This window comes from Hypanus sabinus, chromosome 7 (genome assembly GCF_030144855.1).
Source record: "Hypanus sabinus isolate sHypSab1 chromosome 7, sHypSab1.hap1, whole genome shotgun sequence".
NCBI lineage: Eukaryota > Metazoa > Chordata > Chondrichthyes > Myliobatiformes > Dasyatidae > Hypanus > Hypanus sabinus.
The window spans coordinates 151,874,002-151,891,181 of record NC_082712.1 but is presented as its reverse complement, the minus strand read 5'-3'; the positions used below and the strand labels follow the sequence as shown (position 1 = coordinate 151,891,181).

The 17,180-nt window shown below is 39.8% G+C and overlaps 1 protein-coding gene across 2 annotated transcripts in view; it reads left to right on the top strand.

Moving 5' to 3' along the window:
* Nucleotides 1-17,180, top strand: part of lrrc4ca (leucine rich repeat containing 4C, genome duplicate a) — a 1,033,148-nt gene that overhangs the window by 228,881 nt on the left and 787,087 nt on the right. The window contains exons 4-6 of one of the 2 annotated variants that reach the window (XR_009513335.1): nucleotides 7,133-7,215; nucleotides 8,689-8,862; nucleotides 11,777-14,234. The gene's annotated coding sequence lies outside the window, so the exon portion shown is untranslated. Of the gene's footprint in view, nucleotides 1-7,132; nucleotides 7,216-8,688; nucleotides 8,863-11,776; nucleotides 14,235-17,180 lie in introns of those variants that run through there. The other variant, XM_059975961.1, reaches the window with a different exon arrangement.

Genomic DNA, 17,180 nt, shown 5'->3' with positions numbered 1-17,180 from the left:
ATACCTGTTGAAACAGGCCATCAAATGACCTCACTGGCAGGAAAATTACCTCACTCCACCAGCACAAGACCATTACATCATGCTCAGCAGAGACTCAATTACATCATGGTCATGTGACAGTCACAAGATACCCATGGGGTTTGTAACAATAGACATTTCAGAATGGGAATGGGACATGGAATTAAAATGTGTGGCCACTGAGAGATCCTGCTTTTTCTGGTGGACAGAGCATAGGTGTGCAGTGAAATGGTCTTCCAGTCTGTGTCGGGTCTCACCAATATATAAAAGGCCACACCGGGAGCACTGGACACAGTATACCACACCAGCTGACTCACAGGTGAAGTATCGCCTCACCTGGAAGGACTGTCTGGGGCCCTGAATGGTGGAGAGGGAGGAAGTGTAAGGGCAGGTGTAGCACTTGTTCCGTTTACAAGGATAAGTGCCAGGAGGGAGATCGGTGGGAAGGTATGGGGGGGGGGGACACACAATTGGACAAGGGAGTCGCATAGGGACTGGACTTCTGCTGACATATGGCTATCCAAAGCAATTGATTGACTTTTAACAATCACACCATCTTTTTTCCTTATATGTATGATAAGGATAGCCATCCTCTAGTTGCAGATAAACTTTATTAGGTAAGGTGAGTGTTACTAGACCATGTACATTGAAGCATGCAGGGAAATATGTTATTTGCATCATCGACCAACACAGTCTGATGGTGTGCTGGGGTAGCCAAGAAGTGTCAATGTGTCTCTGGCGCCAAGGTAGATTGCCACAATTTATAAAATTCAGCCCTTCATTCCATTCTTGGTTCAGGACTGTGATAAGTACTCGTGACAAAACCCAAGCTTGGTGAGGAAGTGCTACTTGATAGCTTTGTCAATCACAATTTAATCACTTTGCTAGTAGACTGGGCAGTAATTAGTTTGATTCGATTTAGCCTGTTTTTTCCTGGACAGGGCAGAGGTGAGAAATCTTCCACATTGTTGATTAGATGCCTGAATCGCACCTGTAGTGAAGCAGCTTAGCCACCAGGCATAAATCAGGAGTGTGATGGAATATTAACACTTGACTGGATGACTGCTACACCAACACCATCAATGATAGAGAAGCCTTTGGATTGGCATCCCATCCATCATGTTTCAGTTCATGTTGCACACTATCCTGATTTGAAATATCACTGTTCCATCTTTGTTGAGTTTAAATACTGAAATACTCTGCTCTTGGAAGAACCTTAACCAGACATACTGCAGTGATCCAAAAAGGCGGTCTACTGCCACTTTTTCCAAGGATGATTAAGTAAATACAGAACTTCCTAGCAAAGTGCAGATCTCAAAAATAAAATTAAGAAGATGAGCTTAAGACTTCTCAGGAGATAAGATTAGAGCAGAAAGCTCAGCTTCTGTTTGATTTTGTGTGCAAGTTCAAAATACTCATTCTGTTACATAAATCACACTTACAAAGAAATTGGTTTTGTTCAGTATGTCTGAATAAACTGTCGTTTCATACAGTAGTAAACACCAGTTAATTTGACATAATAATGATAGCAAGAAACCACAGTATGGATGTTGTTTGCAATACCTGCTTAGATTAATTCATATGTTGAAAATTTCAAGGTATCTTTCACTGGAGAATGCCCTTTGCGTTGGTCTACACATCAGGAAATATGATGCTACAGCAGAACAGATACTATTGTTACCACTGAATATGAAAGTGAACTTGTAAAGACAAATTGCTCTCATCATGCTGACCTAAGTCCACTTGGCAAAGTGGCTGAACTGGAAACTTGATCTGATTCCATGCCAGGGCAAGAGATCACCGAGTGTGCATTCTTCATAAAGCGAATGATTTGCAAGGGTTGCCAAAATGCTACCGTGACTGAGGATGGGAGTTCTTTGACCTGTTTGTCGGCAAGAATAGACTGGGATTCTAATTAGGTGACCAGCCTGAACTCCAGGAACAGTTCATTTTAATTTAGGGCACCGTAATTGAACTGCTTCTCATCAGTAATTTGGCAAATTGTTAATTCTCATCCAGTAATCTCAAAAGAACTTGATGACTGAGCATTTTATAATTATGTAGACAAATCTTAAATGTCACATTTGGCCTTTATAATCAAAACTGTTGAATGCTGAATTAAAACCTATAATTAAACATAATAGTCAAAATTAATAAAACAGAATAAAATATACTGAATCTATTTAGAACACTGATAACGGATGTAATTGTTTAATGAAATTACTTTTTATTTCCTAGACTGAAGGACGGTCATTGGTTGTAATACTGTATATGATTGTGCTTCCTTCTTGATGTGTTACCAGTTGAGCAAGTCTGTGACTTGTCCATTTGTGCGCATACTGTGGAAGAGTAAAATTCACTGGCAGTCAGATGCTAGCATATCTGACCTCTCACTTTTCCACATACATCACCACTGTCTGAATTGCCAAGGGCTTGGATTCAGTATATCTGGCTCCTTTAGCTTTATGTCAGCCTTGTCAAGCATGGCTGTGTTATTTGAGGACACTGGCCTCAATAGAAAAAATGTTTCTGAACATTTTATTGGATTTTCATTTTATTAATACCTGTGTTTTAATTTCATTACTTTAGTAGTGTCATGATATATTTTGCTTAATTAAAGTTTAAAAGATTATAAGAGGCACAGATTAACAGCCAGTATCTTTTTTTTGAACCGATGTTGAAATGACTAATACCAAAAGCCATGCATTTGTGAGAAAGGGCAAGTTTGTGCAAACCCAGATTTTTTTTTAGAGTAGTGGGTACTTGGAATGCTCTAGCTGGAGGAGGCTGATATAATAGAGGTGTTCAAGTTTAAATATATGGAAAAGGAAGGATAAGGACATTTTGTACATGGAAGGGATTAATTTATTTTGGGCATTTGATTAACTAGTTCAGCAAAACATTATGGGCAGAAGGGCCTGCTCCAATGCTGTCATGGTTCAATTCTCATATTTTCTTCAGGCCATTCCAGCTGTCAGCTCTGGAAAGAAGGTTCCTGGGAAAATGAAAGGCCTGAAGGTAGATAAGTCACCTGGACCAGATGGTGTACACCCCAGAGTTCCGAAAGAGATGGCTGAAGAGATCGTGGAGACATTAGTAATGACCTTTCAAGAATCACAAGATTCTGGATGGTTCAGGAAGACTGGAAAATTGGAAATGCCACACCACTCTTGAAGCAGAAGAAGGGAAACTATAGGCCAGTTAGTCTGATCTCAAGTGGTTGGAAGTTATTGGAGTCAATTATTCAGGAGGAGGTCACAGGGTACTTGGAGGTACAGGATAAAATAGATTGTGTTCAGCATGGTTTCCTCAAGGGAAAGTCTTGCCTTACAAAATTGTTGGAATACTTTGAAGAAACAACAAGCAGGACAGACAAGGGAAAATTGGTTGATGTTGTGTACTTGGATTTTCAGAAGGCCTTTGACAAGGTGCCACACATGAAACTGTTTAACAAACTATCAGCCCATGATATTACAGGAAAGATTTTAACATGGATAAAGCAGTGGCTGATGGACAGGAGGCAAATAGTGGGAATAAAAGGAGCATTTCTGGCTGGCTGCAGGTGTCTAATGGTGTTCCACGATGGTATTTGTTGGGATTGATTCTTCTTATGTTGTATGTCAATGATTTGGATGGTGGAATTCAAATCACAAACAAGAGAAAATCTGCAGGTGCTGGAAATCCAAGCAACACACACAAAATACTGGAGGAACTCAGCAGGCAATGCAGCATCTATGGAAAAAGTACAGTCAATGTTTCGGGCCGAGACCTTTTGGCAGGAATGGAGAAAAAAGGTTGAAGCATAGATTTAAAAGGTGGGGCAGGAGAGAGAGAAACATAAGGTGATAGGTGAAACTGGGAGTAGAAGGATGAAGTAAAGAGCTAGGAAGTTGCCTTGAAAGAGTGCATGTGGAGAGGGTCTTTCTTATAGTGGGAGATTCTAAGATCAGATGGCATAGCCTCAGAATAGAGGGGCATCCTTTTAGAATGGAGATAGGGAGGAGTTTGTTTAGCCAGAGAGTGGTGAATCTGTCAAATTCTTTGCCGCAGGCAGCTGTGGAGGCCAAATCTTTATGTGTATTTAAGGCAGAAGTTATATATTCTTGACAGGTCAGGGCAGGAAGGGATACAGGGAGAAGGCAGGAGATTAAGGCTGAGAGAAAAATTGGATTAGCCATGATGGAATTGTGGAGTTGACTTGATTTGTTAAATAGCCAAATTCTGCTCCTATATCTTATAGTCTTATGGATCTGTGCCAGCTCTCAAAGCATATGGGTGACACCCACATAATGACAATTTTGCTAATGGAAATTCAGCATTATGAATTTCATAAATCACTACCAAAAAGCAAAATATAGGGACTAAAAATTCACTCTTACTATATATACATAAAATGAAATAAATGAGTGCTTCTAGAATAATGTGACACAATTTATTGGTATGCTCTGGTGGTAATCAAAAGTGACTATTTATCCAACTGCTCCTCGTAAGCGGATGGCAGTGAAGGTTTGGGTTTTGGGACTGTAATCTATGTTATGAATGATTGATCTCTTTCTGAATGGTTTTCAATGGATATTAAGGAAGGGATAAAACTCATGAGCATATTTAAGCTGGTTATATATATGCAGCGTTTGGCGACTGCTAGGTTAACATCCTGTTGCCAGTGGCCAAAATTAATCCTTTTTTTTCCAACTTTAATTTCTTACATGCTGTGATGACATGGCTTTGTGTTATGGAAATTTGTGGAATGAGCCACTTTCTTGGAACACACACCCACTCCCCTCAATGTGGGGGTTGCCTGTCCTAATACCTCCAATTATTTCCTAGTGACCTATTCTTCCTCAGATGCTATTAAACTCCATCTGACTCTCCTGTCACCCACCTATGCCTTTATAACTGTATATTGGCCAAACACCATGTCTTTGAGATATGGGAGAAAACCAACACTCAGCAGAAGTCCATGTAGTTATATACCACTACGGAGCAAGAGCCCAAAATTGGGATGGAACATCGGTCATGGAGTTGTGTTATCGTGGCATTAATTCTTGTGTCATGAGCTGCCTACATATACACTATTACTTCTTATAATTTTAATTTAGATTATTCAGATCTACATCAGATGATCAGCTGTTTCTAATGCCTTTGATCATCAGAGGGATTGAGAAACAATTGAGGAGAACTTTGATGATAGCGAGTTTTTAAAAAGCCATCAGGGCAGCCCGGGTCAGTGCATGAGATTCAGCTGCTCGCTGGGCTATTTTGCAGACAACTGCATTTTGTAGGGTGACTCAGTGGAAAATGTGAACTGCCAAGTTAGTGCGGTTTAGGAATTTGTAGGTGCATTTGGGTTGGGGAGGGTTTAGAGTGGAGGAACACACAAGAGGCAGAGGCTAGATTGAACATTATCCACAGCTGTTGCTAACCTTGCTGAGAATTTCCAAAGTTATCTGATAATTTAACAATGGCAGCATATTCAATGATTCCTCTGCCCGCTTTTAAATTTAGTCCACAAGTTCTTTTACCAGTTTGAAAATATTTAGCAATATTTGATGACCTTTAAAATATCAGGTAACTTTTCAATCTCAATGTTACCCCTAAATTGATTCCTCGGATGAGGTTGGTTTGTTATATGCTGAGCCATGCTAGAATAATGTAATGTTATTAATAAGAATGCCTTGGAGGTAATCAGAATTGACAATTCATCCAACTGTTCCTAATAAACAGATGCCAATAAAGCTTTGGATCATGGGACTATAATCTAAATTGTGAATCATAAACCTGTTTCTAAGTGGTTTGTAATGGATAATGAGGGGAAAAATTCATCAGTATATTTAAGCTGGTTATGCATATGCAACGTCTGGTCACCACAATGTCACATGCATGGTGGTGAAGATCAGCCAGAAATATTGATGCTCTTTCATTGTGTCAAAGGATGCACAAACTACATACACTTTTTGTTTCCTTATTTGTTTAGCTTCTATGACATCCAATGTCCTCAGCTGATTGATCTTAATCTGTCTGCTAGTTATAGCTGACACCCATTTTATGCCATTTTTTGTTTGATTTACATTCATGTGTAGTTAATGATTGCTATTTCTAACTAGATAAATGTAAGTAGTTACTATGGTTACTTAGGATAGGTTGAGCAAATTAGGGCTGCTCTCTCTGGAATGAAGGAGAACAAGGGGTGATTTGATAGAGGTGTTCAAGATGACAAGAGATAGATTGAGTGTACAGCCAGAGATTTTTTCCCAGGTTGTAAATGACTAATAGCAGGCTGCATAATATTATGGTGATTGGAGGAAAGTATAGGGTTAACGTCAGAGTTTTTTTTTTACACAGACAGTGGAGAGTACATGGAACACCTGAGAGTAGAATTAGGTGGTGGTATAGGAAGATATATCAGGGGCATTTAAGAAACTCTTAGATAGGCACATGGATGATATAAAAATGGAGGGCTATGTTGGAGGAAATGGTTAGATTGATGCTAGGATAGATTAAAAGATTGGCACGTCATCATGGGCTGAAGGGCCTGTACTGTGTTGTTATGTTCTGTGAAACAAGATAAATCAAAGTATTAGATGAATACTTACAAAGAATAGTACAGCTCAGTAACAGGCCCACTGCCCCAACATTGTTATAGGCCAAGGTAAGCTAATTCCTTCTGGCTACAGAGTTATTCTTCTTATAAATAAAAGTACAGATATGGATACTATCAGTTGAATCTATTTCAGGATTCTGGATAACTCAGGACATAGACTTTGGATATAAAAATTTATTTTGCTTAAATAAAACAAGAGATTTTAATAAGTATCTAATAGTGCACTCTATAAAGTGGTTCTCAAAAATGACCGACACAGAGAACTATATATTTACTTGAAATAGTGACACTGAACTGATGTTGTGTCTCTCAACTCCCATGACATGTATTCAGTTGTCAACTCTGGTGCTATTTGAGTGAAGTTTCCACATTGTCCCTGTGACCACATTCATTCCTACTGTCTAGTTGCTTCCTGAAAACATGTTCATTCACAGTTTAATTGGCCACAGTAAATTAGCTGTGGATTAGGAGTCACTGGATGTATGCGAGGTTTTTATTGAATATTTCTCTAAGATTTAACTGCAGAGAGAATGATGGATGCAAAAGAAATGAGAGAAACGAGTGATGACGTCTTGGACAGCAAACAAATTACCAAGGTGAGACTTTTTAAGAAGCCAGGGAAGAAATTTACACAAAGACATTCACTTCATCTTTAGTCACAGGTGTAGTTTTTTAAAGACTGGAGAGTGACTAATATTGCACAGTTATTTAAGAAATGCAGCAAAGACAAGCCAGGGAACTAGAGACCTGTGAAACATGATTTCCCATGCACAAGACTGTACTGACTATCACCATTTAGACCCAGCCTATCCGAATGCTCAGAAATAAGCTGTCAAATGATGTGATTAAGGCAGGTACAATAGTAAAATATAAATTTATCTGGATAAGTACATCGATAGAAGAGGTTTAGGAGGAGTTAGGCCAAGTGTGGGGAAATTGCACTAGTTTGTTGGATGCCGTGGTTGGCATGCCTCAGATGAGCCAAATACGCTGTTTTCATTCTGCATTACTCTGACCCTATGACTGTATGTAGCTGGATGATCAGAGAGGAGCAATTTGCACACATCTAACTCTAAATGCTCCATTAATCACTTGTCCTAGAGTAACCCCAGCCTCAACCTGTCAAAGATATTCCCTCTGTCCTATCCATCACTACCATTTCCACCTTTGAAACCTAACGTTAATTTCTTTTTAATGTCTTTTCAAGTTTGCTGAATGGTCTTCAACCTTCCTTAAACATGTTTCTCTTTCTCCATGCTATCTGACTCAATGAGTGCTTCCAGCATTGTGCTTTTGTTTCAGATTTCTCTCATCTGCATATTTCATTTTACATATTCTTCTACATCTTTCCCCTGTTCTTGAACTATCTCCATTTGTGCAGGGAAATGTAGTATTTAGATAACAATATCTGATAAAGGATGTACTGGAATTGAAAGGATTCTGGAAAAGGTTCATGAGAATGATCCCTGGAATAAAATGGTTAACATATGAAGAATATCTCATGCCTCTGGGCTTTTACTTGCTTGTGTCAGAAGAATGGGGAGGGGGGAGAATTTCATTGAAACTTACCAAACATTAAATGGCTGAGGTAGAGTGGCCATGGAGAGGATGATTCCAAAGGTGAAAGAGTCTGGGCCAAAGGGCACAGACTCAGAATAGAAAGACATCCCTTTAAAACAAAGATATGAAAGAATTCCCCCGAGCCAGAAAGTGGAGTATCTGCTTAATTCCTGGCCACATATGGCTGTGGAGACCAAGTGATTGGGTATGTATAAAGTGGAGATTGAAAGGTTTTTGATTAATATTGATGTCAAAGCTTACGTGGAGAAGACTGGAGAATGGGGTGGAGAGAGAACATAAATCACCCTGATTGAATGACAGAGTAGCCTCAGTGAGCCAAATGCCCTCATTCTGTTCCTATGTCTTATGGTATTACAGTCTTATTATCAATAGCTACCACAGTAAGTGAGCATAATCTCAGTTCAATTTCTATCTATTTAGAAGAACCAATTATCGTACACCTCTATAATGCACATCTAAATTAACTTTTTTTTTAAATCACGACACAGATTAGAGAATTGCTGAAGAACATACACAGATGTTTGACCTGAAATTGCAGGTCATTGCTTCCCCAACAGATGTTTCAAGCAGCCTTCTGGGTTCCTTTCACTGTAGGTCGGAGTGGGACAGCTCTGAGAAATTCATGACCTACGTGCAAGTCTGACAGCAAAATCCAGGCCAAGGTGAATACTTCATTAAAAATATTATGTTACAAAGAAACTATTTTTAACAAAATTCATTTCTGAATCCTGAGCACATAAAGAGTGGTTATAATGAAAATGTAGAACTGTATTTTTGGAGTCCTTCAACAGCATTAGTGATAAAGATGCTATTGTTCAGTTTTTTAATGCAGTTTTAATTCCCTTGGAAGGCAGTGAATATAGGACTGTTAATTCTCCTACTGGGACTGCACATACTAAGCAAAAAGCGGGCAAAATAATGTGTGTGTATCCAGGCCCTAAAATATGTAAAAAGACAAACTATTTCTGAATTGTGTAAATTTTATAACATCATCTTTCAATAACTCTGATTATTGAGTAGAAATTATGTAAAATTTGAGGTCTGCATTATGACCAACAACCACATGCTAGCTTTGGGAAGTAGCCATTTTTATTTTTTCTAATCCATTAGAGAATGTTGATAAAATGAATCATAATAAGTTGTTACATTTTTTTGCTCAATTTGAAGAGGAGAAAAGCATGATGCATAAACAACAATCAGGAAGTCTAATGATAAGAATTGCAGCTATAAAATTTAGATTAAATTTGTAACTATTGAACATTACAGCTGTTAATATCGAATAGTTTTTCAGGAGTTGATAAAAGTACAGCTAATGTTGTATTGGCACATCAGCAATAGATGATAATACATCATGTTGCTGAGTTTCTTTCGTCACTATATTTCTTTTAGTAGAAGCTGAGGAAATTTATGGTTCTGGCACATAAGTGTCTGCTCCACACTGGTGATGATGATTCATGATCCTTCTGCTCTGCTTGTTGGAACACTGTAGGGCTAAACTCTGGCTTTACCAAATTCAAATGCACTTGGTCATGTCTGCCATCAGTAAGTCCTCAATACTCCTTCCCGTAGTTGTGTAACTGTATTCAGTTCAGCACATTCCATGTCCACAGCTCCCAATGATCCCTATTTGTCTTTGTCAGAGGAATGCTTGGTGCTCTATCAGTTCAGTGATACATATTTCCTAAATACTTGTCAGTATTTCCCTGTCCTTTTCCTCTGAGCTGTAAGGGAAAGGATAGACTGCAGGAATCAACCCTCTTCACTGGACAACTTACTTTCATACTCTTAGCCATTGTAGACTACTCAAGGAACTTGGATCAACTCAAGGTCTGTGGATTTATGCAAAGATACTTATCAGATTGGAAGAACTTTGGGAATTGACCCTTTCTGATACTGGAATTGTGATGTGGTTGATAGCTGAGGAATGTGTAGAGTAGATAGGTGTCCGGTGGAGGATGGGATGTGCAAGGGACATAAAAGAAGAAGAAAAGGTAGGATCACCAGTCAGGAACTGGGTGTAATGGTACGTGGTTTATCCCCATTTAGGGAATGTGTTTATGGGTTGTGAAGAGTGGATGGGGGGAATATCAGTGGCTGTTCATAGGTGATTGATGGTTATATTATTGTTTGTTAGAGTCACAGAGTCATATACCACAGGCCCTTCAACCTATGACACCTACTGACTTACTGGCCAGCTACAATAACCATTTGCCTATATTATGTTTATACACCTGCTTATCTATATGTCTTCTCTTAAACATTGTTATTGTATATGTTTGCACTACATCCGCTAGTAGAGAATTCCAAATACCAGCAAACCTTTTTGGTGGTGTGTGCAGACTTCCACCTCACCTTTTAAACTTCCTTCATCTCAACTTAAACCTATGCCATCTTGTTTTTGATATGCCTACCATGAGTAAAAAAAAGTTTTTCTGACTATCTAGACCTTGAATAATTTTTTATATCTCTGTCAGGTCATCTCTCATCCTCCTTCATTCCAGGGAAATCAGACTCAGTCTATTCAGTCTCTCCCTACAATGGAAATGGATCTGCTGCTGTTAAGTTAATAAATGTTATGACATATGCTGGTGATAATAAACCTGATTCTGATTCTCAGTTGTCTAATCCAAGGAATATGCTGGTGAAACTGCTCTGCAACCTCTCCAATGTTGACTTCTTTTTATGGGTTGTGAGTTCTTATTTGGTAGGGGGAGGAGGTTCTGATTATTTGATAAGACTTGTTAGCGGAGGATGGTATTTGAAGCTCCAGTTCTCCAAAATTTGATTCAATATCTTGTCTCATTATCTGCCAGAATTGATACAAGGTATTGAGATTTCCAATTAACAATGAAGCAAAGATTGCCAAAATGAAGATATAGCATTAATTGCAAGACTCCTGGCAGTTTTGAGGATCAGAGGGATTTTGGGGTCTGAATCCATAGGACACTCAAACCTGCTACGCAGGTTGACTGTGTGGGTAAGAAGGCTTCAATCTTCATCAATCGTGGGATTGAGTTTAAGAGCCAAGAGGTAAAGTTGCAGCTATATAGGACCCTGGTCAGACCTCTCTTGGAGTACTGTGGTCAGTTCTGGTCATCTCACTACAGGAAGGACTTGGAAACCATAGAAAGGGTGCAGAAGAGATCTACAAGGATGTTGCTGGATTGGGGAGCATGCCTCATAAGAATCAGTTGAGTGAACTCGGCCTTTTCTCCTTGTAGCGACAGAGGATGAGATGTGACCTGATAGAGGTGTACAAGATAATGAAAGGCATTAATTGTGTGGATAGTCAGAGGCTTTTTTCCCAGGGCTGAAATGGCTAGCACGAGAGGGCATAGTTTTAAGGTGCTTGGAAGAAGGTACAGAGGAGATGTCAGGGGTAAGTTATTTTACACAGAGAGTGGTGAGTGCGTCCACCTCCCAGCCACTGTTGGGAGATGATGATGATGATGACATTGACTCAGGCCTGAGAGGTCAGCGTTGGGCATTTTCATGCCTTACAAGGTACGGAACAAGAGACTGTGTGGCGCGCCACTCCTCACAGACATTTTGTTGTATTTTTCTTTATTTTACAAGGTTGAGTTGTGAGCTCAACAGTCAAACCGGCACGGGTGGAAAGCATACTCGGGAACAGCCTGACTGGATTCGCACCCGGGAACCTCTGTTCCAGAGTCCGGTGCTGATGTCACTGCGCCACCAGCCGACTGTTGGGAGGCCTGTATATAACTGCCATCAACGTGCAGTTTCTTAATTCAACCCACAAGGATTCATAGGATCTTCCAATTCAACGTTGCATCTTTCTATTGATTTGATGCCATTCTTTACCAGTAGAGCAAACCACTCCCTCTGCCTACCCTCCTATCCCTCTGATATAACGTGTAACCTTGGACATTCAGCTCCCACATAAAAACGTCCTTCAGCCATGATTCAGTGATGGACACAACAACAACATACCTGGCAACCTGTAATATTGCAACAAGATCATCCACCTTATTTCTTATATTACACGCATTTAGATACAACACATGGAGTACCGTATTTGCTGTCCTTTCTGATTCTGCATCCCTAATGATCTGATACTCATCCCATTGGCTGCAACTAAGTCCAATCACCTGCAATCTGACTCACACGATTTTTACTGTTTTACCATCCATCCTTTCCTGAGTCCCTTCACTCTGGTTCCCACCCCCCTGCCAAGTTAGTTTTAACCCTCCCCAACAGCTCTAACAAACCTGCCCATGAGAATATTGGTCCCCTCGAGTTCAGGGGCAAACCATCATTTTTGAACAGGTCATACATCCCCCAGAAGAGATCCTAATTTTCCAAGAACCTAAAGCCCTTGCCCCTGCACCAGCTTCTCAGCCATGCATTTATCTGCCAAATCATCCTGCTTCTACCCTCACTGCTGTGTGGCACAGGCAGCAATCCAGCAATTACTGCCCGGGAGGTCCAGTTTCTCAGCTTTCTATCTAACTCTCTAAATTCTCCTTCTGATGTCATTTGTACCAATATGTACTAAGACATCTAGCTGCTCCCCCTCCCTCTCCAAAATGTTGAGGACATGATCTGAGATATCCCTGACCCTGGCACCTGCGAGGCAACATATCGTCCGCGTGTCCTGTTCACATCCACAGAATCTCCTGTCTGTTCCCCTCACTATCAAGTCCCCTATCAGCACCACTCCCTTCTTTCTCTTTTCCTTCTGCACTATGGACCCGTCCTCAGTGCCTGTAACCCGGTTACTGTGGCACTGTTCCAGGAGGTCATCCCCCACAGAAATATCCAAAGCGGTATACTTGTTTTTGAGGGGAATGGCCACAGGGGTGCCCTGCTCTAACTGCCTATTCACATTTCTCCTGACAGTCACCCAGCTACTTGCCTCCTGAGACTTCTGGGCGAATACTTCCCTGTCATCCTACTTCGATCATTTATAACCTCGCTCTCCCATACAAGTCAAAGGCCATCCAGTTGTTGCGCGAAATCCCTAATACAGTCTTCAAGGGGCTGCAGCCAGATGCACTCCACACAGCTGTAGTTCCCTGCAAGACTCTGGGTCTCCCTGTTCTGCAACATCCGACATGAAATACACATCACAGCCATTTAAGTGGTAAAGTAAGAAAGGGAGAAAACACGACAAGGAAACCTTAACAGATGCTTTACAGAGAGCCAATGCCTCTTCCTAGCTGAAGCCTCTTCTGAGACAAAGCCTGTTGCTTCCACACTCACCACTGGCCTACTCCCGACAATGGCCGCTCCGCTTATCCGTTCTGTACTTTTATTTAGTTCGTAGAGCTCTGTCGATGCCGCTGATAGGCCACGTACAATGGACAAATGCTCTCGAAGCTCCTTCTTTAAATAACTGCCGTCGACCTGTGAGAAATACCTCTTGGTCGAGATTTGTTGATGCCACTGATAGGCAATGTACAGAGTTTTCCTCTCTTACTGCACTACTTATATACAGACGTATAGATAATATGAAAACTATTAATTAAAATAAGTATGCATATAATGTAATTAATATTTTTATTATTATGTAATTTATTGTTTTTCACAAAATAAATTCGATGACATATGCCAGTGATATTAAACCTGATTCCGATCCTGACAAACTGTTCTGTCAAAACAGTACTAAACAAATCTTGTTTCAGTAGATGACATGGTCATACCTCTTTATGAACAATGCAAATACTAATTTATGAATTTCTAACAAGTTTGAAACATTAAATAGAGTATTACCTTTGTTCCAACTAACTGATTTAGGACATTTTCCCTGTTAAGAATGCCTGGGCAAGATTGTTATGGTTTAGAGTTACCTTAGTTAGGCTTAAAAATCTGCAAGTAAGCAATAAGTAATTCTAATATGGTCTTAATTGACAGATCAAATGTTGAGTCTTCATATTATAAATTCAAAATATGGAATTATTTCAAATAAAATTGATTAATCCATGTTTTTATACTATTTATACATTTATTAACTGGTTTTATAAATAATGTTGAAGGCACAGAAAAAAAGACTTACTTAGTTAATATATTACCAAACTAAACTGATGTATCTTTTCTACTTTTGGATGTAATAAATTATTTTTAATAAACTTTTAATTCACGCTCTGTAAATTTAGCAAAAGCTTCTAATCTTTCTAAAAAATGTATTTCATATTTATATAAGGATTGTGGGCAACTTGATTTACTTACTTTACGCAAATACTAGATTGGTGATTAGACCTGGCAGTTTTTCCCTGGACAACTACAATAAAACTTGGCACAGAAATAGTTATGCCATGAAATATGATGGGATTATTGAGTAGCATGCAAGTTGCTACCTTAGTCAAGTGCTGGTACTGAAAACTGCAGCAATGTTCAAGACCAAGGTCTTGCACAGAGAATGGCATTGTTTGATGTGTCTTTGACTTAGAAACTACATTTAATGCACAAAGGTCATTTACAAACAGAAGTGCCTGATCAAATTTCTAGAATGGCTCATTTCAGACTGGTTCAGAGAAATATGTTCCAGAGAATTTATGTTCCAGAGAAATAAGGATCTTGTACTCACAATACTGCAAAAAGCAGCACTCAACAGGCGCATTTCTAAGCTCCTGTTCTACAAAGCGATTAAATTTACTTTTGAAGATAAATTGTCCCCATGAGGATGACCAGAATTCAATTAGAGGTTGATTGTTCTTGACAAGGAAAATTAAGTCAGATAGGCAGTTGTTCACTGCAGGTGGGGATAGGGTATCTCAGCTTCTGATCAAAATAACAAACCTCTGTTACCTTTATCTTTCTGTTGCATGTTCTTTTATTAAGTTGTTCTTTTGTGACATATGCCATAATGTGTATATCTTGACAAATGTGGGGACTGACAGATCTACAAATGTCCACATAAGCAGGAAGATTTTATCAAGAAAAATAGGTTGGGAATATTTTGGAATGAACAACAAAATATAACACAAATGATGTATAAAACAGATCAATTCAGATGCTTCACGTTACTGCTTATTTTCTGTTATAATATTAAAGAGAAGAGTATTTTGTAACTTGCTATCAAATTTATTCCCCATTTAAAACCCACAATTTTTTTCTTAATTTTATACATAATTTATAAACCAATGGAAAAGAGAAAAATAACAGAAATAGTTTATTAGTTATTACTTTTTCCCTGAAGGAACATTAAGATGTCAGGGGTGCAGAGCCCTTGTGTATTTTACATACCAGGTTTAAAACGTGAAAAGGGCCTTTTGGGACATGTCTGTGAAGTGAGAGGTCACAGACTGAGTTGGATACATTTCCTTGTGGACTTGAGTTGCCTGTTATATAAGAAAAAACAGCAGACAAGTCAGGACTTCTCTGAGGAGCAACAGAACACTTGGGGTATGAGTAAATTAGCAAGGGCCAATAAAAAGAGGCAAGGTTTAAGTGGAAAAACCATTGTGTGAGTGGGCCACGATTAGAGTGGGAGGCTTTGGCTCAGCAGGCTTCAGTGAGAACAGATGGAGGCTAAGGGTATCAATTGGAATCATTTATTTGATTGTAGAACTTAAGCTTAGGAAGTTAAAGCCAAAGGCAGAATAAGTGTTGGCAGAATTGTATTTAAGGCGGCAGACTGCTTCTGGTTTAAGGTGGTGTTGCTGCTGAAAGCAGGCGACAGTTTACAAGCAGTTCCCAAAACAAGAAATACAACCAACTACCTCATAAATAACACTTTTTCTGTGAAAAATTATGGTAAATGATCTCCGTGAACAATGAAGAGGCATGCAAAGGCAAGGCTGAGTCGAGCGTTGAAGCATGAGGGTGCAGGATGGAGGAGTTTGATGAGGACTTGCAGCAAGGTGGAGGCATATCTGAGACGGAGTTGGAGAGATATTGAGGCATGTTCGAGATAGAGTTGGGGTGTGTGAAATGGAGAAAAGTCAGAGTGAAGGAAACAGGGAGCAAGGTTTGATTGCACTAAGCTCTGGACAGTTTGGAAAGGTTGAATATGGGCTGGAATATGCCCAGAACATATCAAAGTGACAGGGCCTGGGTCCTAGCATGAGAAATGACCAATGTTTGGACAATTTAAATGATGGGCCAGATATATTGAAAGGTCTGAGTGTCGGGACCAAAAACGCAGGTCAGGTAGACTCTCCTTGCTGCTCTGTGACACTTACTTCACCCTTTGCTGTACTGAGGCTGTGGGCCTTCTCCAGCTGCTCTGTGTCTGAGGGCACCATAACTTTTCCCCCACAATGTGCTGAAGTGAGGCTGAGGCTGCAGCCTGCTCTGGGTGTTCTGGGCTTTGTGCCTGAGGACTCGCTTTCATTCTAAATGCTATTTGCTTACTTTTGTTGTTTGCATTATTTGTTGCCCCTCCCCCTCCATTCGGTGTTTGTCATTTTTTTGTGTGGGATACTGTGGGTTTCTTCTTTTGTGGCTGTCTGTAAGGAGAGGAATTTCAAGGTTGTATAATGCGTACATACTTTGACAATAAATGTACTTTGAATTTTGCTCCTCCTGTAAGATATTGGATTGCGGAGAACCTAATATTCTCCCTGATGACTGCATCTGCAGGAATGGACACAATTTCAGCTCCTGACTAACAAAGTTGGAAAAGCTGGAGCTGGATATACCCAGGACCATTCTGGAGGCTGTAAAACTCATACATGATAATTTTAACAACCAGAGTATCAGGTCAGGCAGTGGAGGGATGGAGGAGAAGATAAATGCCAGGGCCAGTAAATACAGGCAAGAGCAAACTAATGGATATGATGGGGTGGATAGTGTTTGTATTTTAAAGTGATGAGTATTATGGGTAAAGGTGATGAACTTAGATCCTGAATCAGTACATGGAAATACGATGTTGTAGCATTACAGGCATTTGATTGACAGAGGGATAGACAAGAGAAGATCTGCAGATGCTGGAAATCAGAGCAACACACACCAAATGCTGGAGGATCTCAGCAGGCCAGGCAGCATCTATGGGGGGAAAAAAAACACAGTCAAT